Source organism: Pezoporus occidentalis, unplaced genomic scaffold, assembly GCF_034315485.1.
Source record: "Pezoporus occidentalis ecotype Australia unplaced genomic scaffold, CSIRO_AGI_Poc_V1 ctg179, whole genome shotgun sequence".
Lineage (NCBI taxonomy): Eukaryota > Metazoa > Chordata > Aves > Psittaciformes > Psittacidae > Pezoporus > Pezoporus occidentalis.
This window is the reverse complement of record NW_026913629.1, coordinates 1,379,169-1,389,947: the sequence shown is the minus strand read 5'-3', so window position 1 is coordinate 1,389,947 and position 10,779 is coordinate 1,379,169. Positions and strand designations below refer to the sequence as shown.

The window sequence follows — 10,779 nt, the reverse complement described above, 5'->3', positions numbered from 1 at the left end:
GCACCACTGCCCCAGGCCCAGCGGAGCCTGCTGATGCCGGCAAAAATCCCAGTGTCTGAACCCAGGAACCTGTCCCCAGCCCCCCCCCCAGTGCTTCAAGTGGGCACCACACAGCCCCGAAAAAGGGCTGTTTTACCCCAAAACGCGCGCCTGGTCAGGGCACGGCGGCAGCCCCAGCACCGCCTCACCCTCACGGGCAGCGGCCGGCGGGAGGTGCGGCCGGCGCCAGCCAATGGGAGCGGGCGGGCGGGCGGTTCCTTAAGGCCCGCGGGCGGGGTCGATCGGGGCCCGCCCGCGGCCGGGGATCAGCGGCGCAGGTGAGCGGGTGGGCTCCGGTCACCTCAGCGTGAGGGGCCGCGCTCCCGCCCCGCTGCCGTCCGGGACCTCGGCGGCCGCTCCCCGGCCTGGAGCAGGTGCAGCGCGGCGGGTGCAGGGCGGGGGGGGAACAGCCGGGTTTGGTCCGCGGGCAGCGGCGCGGTGGGGCAGGGCGCGGCGCGGTGCGGTGCGGTGCGAGCTGCTGTTATCGGAGGCGGTGTGCGGGGGTTCCCTCAGGCCGGTGCTGCCTCATCCCCCGGGCGGCAACGGGCAGCCGCAGCTCCGGAGGGGTTGCTTTTACAGAGCCCAAAATAAATGGGAAAACCCAAATCCTTAAAGAAAATCCCGTGATTTCGAGCAGTTTACTCGCCGCACCGCTCCGTTTTCTTGAGGGGGGCAGAGGAGGTGCGAGGTGTGGTGAGCTCCGTGCGGGTTTGTCACAGCCTCCCAGCCATTGCTGCCCTTGGGGACCACTGTGAGATCCTCAGGGCTTGGGTTGTCTCGGGGTCAGTGCTTCGGTCTGAGCTGCCCTCGCACGGTCTCAGAGCACTCGCCAGGCTGGCGCGAAGAGGATTTGTCTTCCTCCCTATGCTTACCTTGCTCTGAGGTAAATAAAGCGCAGCTCTCAATGGCCTGTGTGCAGTGAGCGAGGAAAACTGCTGATCCTGCAGGGATGCAGCTTTCTTCAGCGGCTCCGGTGGAGCTGAAATTGACAGTCTGTTGTAGTTGTAACTTAATGGGATAGGTTTTGTTTAATGGGAACCTTGCCTTTCTATTTGCAGTAGTCTGTGGTTGAGGTTAACAGTGCCACTTCCCATTGTGTGTTAATTTCCTCCCTGTGAGGCATCTCTGGCAGCTTCAATTTGTTCTGGTGTTTGACATGGGATGGCTTTGAAGTGTTGCTTTTGAAACTGGATAAGGCAAGCAGGGAGCTATTATCTCAGTTGCTTGGAGAGAAAAACCATGCTGGGGCCGTGCTCCAGCATGTCCCTGCACAAGGCTTGGCTTGCTGTGCTGCACCCTGTGCTCAGGCTGGGGTGTGTGGTGTGACTAGGATTAATCTCCAGACGTAGCAATAAATGCTTTCCTGGGCTTGCTTCTTCAGCTTGTACCTGAGAAGGGCAGATCTTAGCAACCAGGAGCATAAGCACCAAGCACCAGCCTCTTACCATTCTGGCGAGGAGTTCAGGTATGTTATTGTTTGATACGGTGTGAAGGCTGGGCTTTAAGACACAGTAGGTACTGGGCTACTGTGTACTGTGTTCACGGGTGTGAAAACCTTCAATCTGGAGCTGTCTCGAGCTATTTCTTCTTGCTTTTGGCATGTCTTGGGGGTTGAAGCTGGAATGCTTGAAGTGGGACATGTGTGTGCATATGCTTCCAGGACAGTTCATAGCCCAGAGAGAGTGGGAAGAGCTGCTCATCCAGCTGCTTCTGGCACTGAGCCGCAAGGAGACCTTGCCCCAGAGAGCATCAAGGTGCCCCCACCACTGCACACAGCCTGCTGGTTCTTTACTTCTGCTCTGGTTTTCAAATCCAAATTAGGGTGTTTGTTAAGCACTAGATGTCTTGCCTGATACAATTAATTGTCCTTGTACTAACCAGACTTTCAAGGCTCAGTTTTCTTTTGCTAGGGAGAGACTGTGGCATTTCCCTTATGGGCTCTTGTGTGGTGGCTACAGTGGGAATCCCGTCAGCCTACAGCAGAGGAGGTATTTAGAAGGACAGTGCAGCAGTGTTCTGTTTGATGGAGGAAGAAGCTCTGTTTAGGTAGCAGTCACCACAAGTGCTTGTGTGGTTTAGACCTTGGCTGGGTTTGAAGAGGTGGCACTGTGCTATGTGTCACTGTACTTCAGCCAAGGATCTGCTTGCCAGAGTACAGCATCTCTTCTTGCTGGTTTTAGTTCCCTGCAGTTACTGAAGGGTGTATGAACCCAGTCGTTTGTGCCAGCCTCTGCAGACAGAGGAGTCCTGTCTGAAAGCCAAGTCTTCTGTTACATGTCAGTCCTGACCTTAGGAGAGCCTTTCTAGAGTCACTGCTACCTGGGAGCAGGGGGAGGAGAAACCTCTTTAGTAAGAGGGTTCAGGAAAAGGCTGAGGGTGCTTCATGGCTTCTGCAGGCTATTAGCAGGGTAGCTTGTGTCTCCAGAGGCTGCATCTGCCTGCCTGAGGGGCAGAGAGGATAGATCTGATGCAAATCAGAGTGTGCCAAAGAAGTGGAAGAGAAAGTGTGTGTGTGTGTTAGTGAGGAGCTCAGTGTGAGGATTTTCTGTGCTGGAGTTGTAGGAGCAGTTTGTCTGATAACATCTGAAATCAATATGTGCAATTACTCTGCTTTGAAGATGCCTGGAGAGAGCATACCTATTGCTGCCCTAAAGTGCAGGTGGCTGGGTCTGTTCAGCAGCAAAAGGCACTGACAAACACTGGGTGTGAGATGAGGCAGGCTTTGCTTTTGTGCGGGTTTCTACCCATCTCTAACTTGGGGTGGGGGATTTCTTCCTGCACAGCCTCTGCCAGATGTTTGCTGCTGCTCAGCCCTGCATTGCTGCTGAAGTTTGGCCGCTGGAGAAGACAGGAAGCTGAGACTGTTCCTTTGTTGAGAACCAGTGAGGAGGCAAGTTACCCCTTTGTCTTTTGGATGAAAGTGAGAACTGGGCTGTCAGTGTGAAGCCAAATATAAAGTCTGTATGAGATAAAATGTTGTTGGCTTGTACCTTGAAAGGTAGGACCTTGGACACATCTGGGGAAAACTACCTCTACAGTACCCCTTATGAAAATCCTTCCTCTTATGTCATTCCCTTAATGGTTTCTTCTCTGTTCTTCAGTCCTTTATTTTTTGGCATAGGATGTTACTTGCTTTGGGAAGCAAGCATCCAACATGCAGGTCGGTGACCCATCAGCAGAAAATACGTGGTTGAAGAAATGAATGTGGGTGGCTCTTTGTAAAAGCAGTGGTGATGATTGAAGTGTACAGAAGCAATTGCTGACATACTGCAATCATGGTGGCAGATCTGAAGGTCAGGTAGAGATGTCTGTGATAGACAAAGCATTGGGTACAGCAGATAAATGAATGATATCAGTGTCAGGTAATCAGGCATGTTTTAATTAAGGTAGCAGTTAAGCTGTGGCTGGAGAAAAATGTCTGAAATCTAGAGAGGAGAAATGCTGATAATTCATAGATTGGGTAGGACACTAATCTGAAAGATACAGGTGGGAAGAAGGTGCAGTGACTTTTCATGGGTGAGTGGGAGGGTGGTTGCTGACTTGTGGTGGTAGGTGAGGTGTAAGTATACCTGCATGTTTCTGAACATGTAAGTATACATGTCGGTTCCCTTTGAAACTGATATGTTTCTCAGGCTCATGCAGTTCCCAACAGGAAGGACAGTCTTTAACCACAGGAAAACATGCTCAGTTAGGAACATCTGCACCAGATCGGGATGTGACAGAAGTGTCAAGAAATGGAGCTGCTCAGGCCCTGGGCAGAAGTGGCAGCCCTGCACCAGCAATTGTCATATGCCTCAGGAGCTGCCCCTCCTGAGGATGGGAGCTCCTGGTGTTGGTCTGGGTGAGAGGTAGTACCTGGTGACAGGCACAGGGAAAAAGCAATAAGACCAGAGATGTGGCGAAGCAGCGAGGTCTCTGTGGGTTCCTAGGGGAGGCTTATGCCTTTCTTCAAGAGTTGCTATCAATTACCAACTGTAGCATTGTTTTCCAGAATGAAATATCAGGGCTATCAAAAAATCCATCTGGAAATCTGACACAACCTTTCCTATTTTCCTAGTTTCCAGCTACTGTGTTGCTTTCCAGTCTATTTTTTCCCTGTACCCTATGCAAATACAGTAATTTTATAGAGTTCATCATTAATGACAGGGTCAAGCACTGCATAACTTGCATTCTAATTTGTTTAGGAATTTGCAGTCTGGATTTGTTAGTCACTTTTCCTACTGGGTTAAGTCTTTAGAAACATTTTCCTGTTCCGTTGCTGTTTTCAGTTTTGTTTTTGGCTGAAGTGATATGGACAGAGGGAGAAGCATAAATATGTGTGAAGTGCATGACACTGGAGAATTTTCTTTATTGCTTTCACATGCTGGGGTCCCTGGATGGAGAAGTTCTGAAAGGTCAAAACTTTCTGAGGACACAGTGGGCAGAGGCTTGTGGCTGAAAGGGAAGGCTGTCCCATACCAGCTGTGGGCTTCTTAGCCCAGAAACCTGCTGGTTTAGGGAGTGAACCTGGCTGAATATGAACCCTTGTATTTTATTTCTGATGGCATCCAGTGCATGAGCTGAGTCATGCCTTGTGGATAAAGGTGTGGTTTGTTGAGGACTTGTTTCTTTTGGGTTGCTGCCCTGAGCAGGCATTATTTTAGGGCGAGTACCTCTGAAATCGTTGTAGTTCTTTCTGCCAGAAGCCGTGTGGGATTAATTTAGCTGTTTTGTCTCTGGGGTGGTTTCAGTGTTTCTGCAGATTGGTGTGTTCAGGGAAGGCTGTGAAATGTTGTGATTAATTCTTCAGTATTGTTCAAAGTGTATAGTGAAGTTGTTAGCTAGTTAACAGTGACTGCTCTAATTATTCTAGTGTGAGTGTAAACAGCAAGGTTGTGATGTGCCACTGTCTGCTGGAACAGCACTTGAATATATATGTCTTTGAGACATAGACATCCTTTCCCTTTTTCTTATTCCCATGTTATGCTCTGCACAACAGCCTGTGTATGTCTTGAACAAGCAGGAAAGCCATGGAAGTCCAGCCTTCCTTTCTGCCGATGCTGGAACTGAGAGGCAACTGCTCCCCTGAGATCAGTGGAGCCAAATTCATTGCCTCACTTTTTTTTGCTACCTTCTGCAATTCCCTCTTTCCAGTAGTTTCCACTCACTCACACCAGTGAAGTGAGGAAGACTCCCAGCCTTTTCAGCTGACAGCAGGGCCTATTTAGTTTGAGTCCTTGCTGCAGAGTAGAGGTGGAGCAGAGGGTCTGTATTAAGCCATCAGGAGCAGAGAGCTGTGTGCCAAGGTGGGAGGAAGAGAGCAGCTCCCTGAGACCTGCAGTTCCTCTGCAATACCCTGTGAAGTTTTCTGGGGTGTGCTGATTGTTTTTCTCAGCCAAGTGGCTCCATAATTGTGTAACATTCTGAGGACGAGGTATTAATGACACATTTTGGATGGATGTTAGGTCCCTCTTCCAGTGGGGAAGATGTTCAGGGCAAGACTCCTGGCTTTGCACAGCTGTGCAGAGAACATTTTCTTCAGAGGAAAAAAGTCTTCCCTGGTATTCTCACTTTACATGGACTTCTGGTATGGCTGTTGAACTCTAAGTACGATATGCAGAAGCAAGTCCTACAGAGCCACAACAAAGCTTTCAAGGGAAAAGGATGACTTGGTATGTAGGACATGAAATTAATGCAAAGAAGACTCATTCAGTTGTTTCCTCTGGCTACAGATTTCCTTGGTAACCTAGAGCTCCAGTTCACAGATAGACCCAAACACTGAGTGCTTAGCTTGAGTGTTAAACTAGGAGCAGATGTGAGGGGCTCAGCTGGGTGGGAAAAAAAAAGGGAATAAAGAAGTGCTGTGGAAGCCCAGGCTGAATAACACTTTCTGAGGATGTGTTAGTGTTTTTGTGACTGTGGTGAAGGTGTAAATCAGTCGTACCAAGGTGTGAGATCATCATACTCCAGTGACCTGGACTGTAGAGCCTACATTTGACAGTTTGGTACTGTGCTGGGGCAGTGCTCTGCAGTCAGATGCAGTCCATCTGGTGGCTTGTGTTCCTCAGTTGTCCTTCTGTTGCAGAGCTTACTCACAGTTTTATCTTGCGCTCTTGAGTGCAGCAAAGCTTGGACCAGCCACCCCATAGTTTGTCTTGGGTTTGCCCTACTTTTGCATGTTATACATAATAACTCAAAGACTGTTTTGCTGTTGATCCCTTGTAGTCATGAGAGACTTTATCATGGGGGTCTGTCTTTTCTTCCACTCTCCTACTCTAGGCAGTAGTTCAGGTTTCTGTTCTATAGAAATGACTCCTAAAACAACAAAATTGCTGGTGAGGACAGGATTTTTTTTTATATGCAAGTATCATGAACACAGCCTCATGAAGCCTGCAGTTGCAGGCTGTCACATCTAGAGTAGATAAAGCTGAAGGACTCGGGTAACAGCAGGAAAGAAAAAGTGCCAGCACAGCTTTGCAGAGTACTGTGGCATGCACACCTCCCTGAGGCTGGCTCTCATTACCAGCTCCCATGCTGTTGCATCAGCTCTGTCAAGTTACTCTCAACTAGCTCCTGCCTTTGTGCTTCCTCACTATGGTATGGCAGCATGCTGGCATTGCTGGAGCTGTTCTGCCTCCAGACCTCCTCATGTGCTGGACACAGCTGGTGGTCTTAGTCTGATCTGCTCCTCTGATGTGTGTTCTCAGAGAGAAATTGGGATGTTCGAAGGGACCCCTGCTAGAAGAAGATCTGTAGCTGTTGCTTCATGCTGGGTGTCTGCTACCTGACCCTCTCCTCCCCTCATACAGCACATGGGGCCTTATCTGTTCATGGAAAAGAAGCTGGAAGATGTGTGAGCTGCCTCCTTATTAGGAGCCGGGGATGGATGCAGTCTGGGGATGAATCACAGGGAAGGAAGCTTCCTTACTGCAACATGTGAAAAGTGATTGACAGTAGCATGAAAGAAAAAGAATGGATTGTCCCCTCAAGGGAGTTGAGTGTGAGTGCTGCCTCAGAAAAGTGTATTCTGTTTCTTCAGAGCTGTCCTCCCTCTCTTTTATGAATGGTTACAGACCAGTATGGAAAAACTGGGAGGGAAGAAGAGAGAACTTGGTTTGGATACTGATGATACAGAAGGCAGTAGCCCCGTGCCAAAGAAATCAAGATACTTGAAAGGCAGCAGGACCTGGTGCAGTGTTCCTGTAACAAAAGTTATTACAGTACACATGCATGACCCAATCACTTGGACAAGTGAAGCTTTAACTTTGGCACTAATGCCTGCTCTTGTTAATGCTGTCTGGGTAGTGCTCTTCTGTATATTGTTTGTGCCTGAACCAAGGCCTCAGTCTGTCTGTGCTAATGATGTGCCTGCCTCAAGTGGCAGTATGAGGACAGAAGATTCACCCATGGACCTCTTACTGATGAGACGTTTTGATGCTGAAGTCCAGATTGACCTTTCTGCAGCTTGACTGACAAAGGTTAATAATATCTGAGGTTCCCAGCTCTGTGAGGCAGTGCAAAACTGACCCCGAGATGAGGGTTTTTTTTGTCTTGCTGTGTCATCACCTCATCGCCAGGCTGAGAAATGGGCCTGGACATGTGGAAGATGTTTCAGTGCAGCTTTGTCAGACCAACCCTTGCTGAGTGCAGAGGGAACAGAAAAGTGTGCCTCTGCCTCTGGGCTGGGGCATGACATTATTGCTTGTGCAGAGTATGATTTTTTGGAATGGTGAGAACAAGGTCCTCTGGCTCAGCTTCTTATGTGCACAGCACTGGCAGAGGAAAGGCTGGGGGAGTGTGAACATCTGAGGAAAGAGGCAGAAGGGTTTTATGCAAACTTGAGAGGGCTTGGAGCTTCTACAGTGCTGTCAGGTCAGTCTAGTCCATTTGAGGGTGTGATATAGGCATTATGTCTTGTAGTGATGGTCATGAACTTAAGTGCTCTCAACTAGCAAATCAGGCTGCGTTACTACTGTGCACTTCCATGTTAGAGAGATCAGGCACCTCTTTGAGCATGTTTCTGTACTCTGAGGCTTCTGCGTTTTGCTTTCTCATACAGTATTGATGTGCTTGTAATTGCCTTGAAGCCAGAGTAAAAAGGCATGGTTTAGTCACAGCAATTCCTGGGAGTCCAGTTGCTTCCTACCAGATAGATTGATTTAAGTCAGGCTGCAGGACAGAGCTGGCTTTTTTTTTGTTAATTTTTTCAGGGTTTGCTGTTTCCAAGGAGCCAAAAAGTGGCTCTGCTCCATGCAAAAGCCACTGCTCTCTGTCTGCCATCCAGAGTGATTATCACAGATGCAAAAAGGCAATCTAAGGTTATGCCCTACTTGTGAGAATTGGTTCTTCTGTGGCATGTCCTCCCAGCCACCAAAGGAATGAATGAATGAGCAAAACCAGTACAGCTTTCCCTATGCTTGTCCCAACAGCTGTCTGCTTGGCTCGTTGTTTCTTGTGTTAAGAGCATAAACTTCACAGCAGGGATAAGTGCTCTCTCTGTAGAGCATCAGACACAGGTGATAACTGTGTCTGAAATGCCACAGCAATGGAGAGTAAGTCTCCAGGTCTGAGTGAAAGAGCTGCAGATGTGCTGGGGATGTGAGGCTGAAGAGCTGTTTGTTAAAGTGATGTGTCTGATCTGACTCCAGAGTAATGTGTTGCTGGGCTGCTTTTGGTTCCGTTCCTGCCCAGCTTCCCTGGGAAGCCCTCTCTATTCCCAGAGGTGTCGCTCACCCTTGCTGCTTTCCGTGATGAGGCTGCTCACCCTTTCTTGCTGCTTGCAGTAGGTTCACCAGCCTCCTGCTAATGGCATGGCTGCAATGCCAAGGGATGTTTGAAGCTTTGCAGTAAGCTGAATAAAACCACCTGGATTTATTGAGGGTGTGTTGTAGTTACTGCAGTGCTGCGAGTCTCATTCCGCTAAAATCTTGCGGAGGAAAGAAAACCTTCCAGAGTGTTTAATATTCCATGCTCTTTAGGTGTGAATAAATATTTCCTTGGCCTGAAACATTCTCCTGCTGTGAAATCCATTCCAGTCTCTTTGTCTAAGACAGCCTCCTTCCTTCTCTCTTCTGTGCCTCAATTTTTATTAACCTAGAAATGTGCTGACACTTCACCATCAAACTGTTTTCTAGCATGTTGGGGAGCTCTGCAGAGTGTCTTTGGAAGTTGTTTATGTAACTGCATGCAGGAGAAGAGGAACGTGGTTCAGAGTTGTTCATGTCCTGGGGAATTTGCTCTTCCTAATGATGGCTTTCTGCAAAAGCATGAGAGCTCTGTCCATGTGTGTCTGTTCCCTTCTAAGAGAAGGGTACAGGACTGGGGAGTCAGTGAAGAAAGATACTTCATCATTGTGCTCTTGGCAGTGCTCACTCCTGTAGAGAATCCCTCTCCCACCATGCAAGTGTGCTGATTTGAGCCTCTCTGAAGCTGTCTGTTCCACTGTCATGACCTGCAGGTAACTTGGTGCCTCTGCAGTCCTTGTTCTACTTTCTTGGCAAGAAGGCTGTGACTCATACAAAGTGTCTTCCTGCTGCACTCCCCAGGAGGCAGAGCTGGCTAACACTCTCTCATAAAAGAGCTCACTTGTTCATCTGTGGGATTTCTGCAGCCCCCTCATTTGGTGGCAGATGTGACTCCTGAGGGGCAGGAGGCCCGAGTGAAACTCAGGTGACTGCACTGCTCAGGATGGACCGAGCTCCTGCCACCAGCTGAAGGCAGCTTGCTTGTACCTGGACAGTTAATACCTTGAAGCAAAGTCATCCCAGCCACTCCTCTCTTGCAGGCATGGAGAAGCACCATTTCCAGCCGCAGCGAAGTCCTTCAGCTGCTCTGAACCTTTCTGCAGCTTTGGTACCTCCCAGGCAGAGCAGTGCTGGCAGTTGGGAACTGTGGTGTCCAGGCTGTGGCACTTGTGATTGGCCTGCTCTAAGGCAAATGGCAAATCCACTTGGGCTTGCCACATCTCTCACACAGATGCTGGGAAGCATCAACTCCTTCCCCTGGTCCTGTGTCTGGCCTGCAGTGTATTAAAGCATACATTTGGGTGGGCAGTCTCTCTCAAACTTTTCTGGCTACAATTTTGTCTTCTTGGAAGCTTGTAATTTTCTAGCCTTTCAAGCCCACCTCCCAGAGAGCATGGGAATTGTAAGTCTTTAGACAGATAATAAGAACGATGTAATTAAAATCCTTAATTTTATTTTTTCTTGTTGGAGTTTTTTAATCCCTTTGATTTAAAGGGTGGTAGTGGGTAATTGGATTCTGGGCCAGCCTCGCAGAGGCAGCCAGGGGGGAAGGGACCGCAAATGAGCCCAGCCAGGAAATTGCGCATTTAAATATAGTTCTTGGTAGGGTCAGCAAAACACCCAAGGGACAAATTAAGAATAAAATTTCTGCTGTAATGTGTTCATTTAGCTGCAGACATCATCTTAAGAGAAACAAAAAGGAAGCTTGAGAGAGAGGGGAGCAAATTGAAGGGTAGGTGTCCCTTCTGCATTACAGTACAGCGTGTACTGCTGCAAGTCTCTCCCAGGCAGTAGCATCCTTCTGTCCCCTGGCTGGTGCATTGGCCAATTCCCAGAAGACAAAACACTGAAGGGAATTTTCGGGTTTGGGGGCCTGGTGGTTTCACTGGGAGGTGTAATTCGCTGGGAGATGTAATTCATACTTCACATAATGCCGTGGGGCTTATGTTGTTATCAGCTTTGGCACAGGTTGCCTGGGTCACACTGTTCATCGGGTGGCAGGGAGGTGGGACCAGCC

The 10,779-nt window shown here is 48.9% G+C and overlaps 1 protein-coding gene across 2 annotated transcripts in view; it reads left to right on the top strand.

Annotated features, from left to right (window-relative positions):
- The first annotated feature begins 316 nt into the window (after positions 1-316).
- Positions 317-10,779, top strand: part of CAMKK1 (calcium/calmodulin dependent protein kinase kinase 1) — a 90,757-nt gene continuing 80,294 nt past the window's right edge. Inside the window, exon 1 of one of the 2 annotated variants that reach the window (XM_062614927.1) lies at positions 317-413. The gene's annotated coding sequence lies outside the window, so the exon portion shown is untranslated. Of the gene's footprint in view, positions 414-1,245; positions 1,505-10,779 lie in introns of those variants that run through there. The other variant, XM_062614926.1, reaches the window with a different exon arrangement.